The sequence below is a fragment of the Marmota flaviventris genome, chromosome 10, assembly GCF_047511675.1.
Source record: "Marmota flaviventris isolate mMarFla1 chromosome 10, mMarFla1.hap1, whole genome shotgun sequence".
In the NCBI taxonomy this organism is placed as follows: domain Eukaryota; kingdom Metazoa; phylum Chordata; class Mammalia; order Rodentia; family Sciuridae; genus Marmota; species Marmota flaviventris.
In genome coordinates this window covers 5,828,079-5,828,969 of record NC_092507.1, presented here as the reverse complement: position 1 = coordinate 5,828,969, position 891 = coordinate 5,828,079, and positions in this window count along the sequence as shown.

Genomic DNA, 891 nt, shown 5'->3' with positions numbered 1-891 from the left:
ACATTTGGAAGAAGCTGGAGGCTCAAACCCCAAACTTCAGCTCAGCTCCCTGATGGAGCTTCTTTCCAGCTGTACCCCCAGCAGTGTCCCCTCCTCTTGCCAGGCCATATCCAGGTTTCCGAGTCTCCATGAGGGAGTGGTGGGAGCCCAGGACTTGGAGATAGGTCCTGGTTGCCGCAGTCTGGCTGGGCACAATTCAGGAGCCACTTGTCAAAAGAAACGAACTTTATTTTTAGAACCACACACACCACACCACACAGCTCCTCAGGAGAAACCCTCAGACCCCAACCGCCACCACCGGCTTCCCACAAGCCTCTCCACCTCCCCCACTCCTCCTGCTCTTGAGGCTGATTGGCTGGGTCGCATGGGAGGAGCCAAAAAAAAGTCCCCCAATGAGCAGCTCTGTGGTCTGAAAGGGTGGGGAAACAGCCCAATGAGCATCACCACAGAGGAGCCAATCAGTTGGCAGCTAGAAGTTGCTGGGGCCGCTGTGAGCCAATCATCAGCTGGCAGCTGGAAGTTTGCTGGGGCCCCTTCAGCTGTGGCTCTCAACACCTGGTGCCCCACAGTGAGGCTGTGCCCCAGTGTTCTCATTCCTGGCGATGACATGAACATGACAAAGCCCGGCCCTCCAGCCACCCTGCTTGGCCGGAGCCTCCAACAAAATAAAAGATGCCCATGTCTTAGCTGGGATTGTGGGTGTGTGACGAGCAGGCCTCAGAGGCCAGAGGGGAATTCCCGTGGAAGTCAAGGGCAGAAGCTGAGCCCAGTCCAGCGGTCACCAGCCAGCACCCTCAGCCTCACTGACCTCCCTCTCAGAGGCCCCGGGGTCCTCTGCTCCTCTCCATCCCCTGTATCCCTCTCTCTGGACAGCAGCCGTCCCTGCAGGGC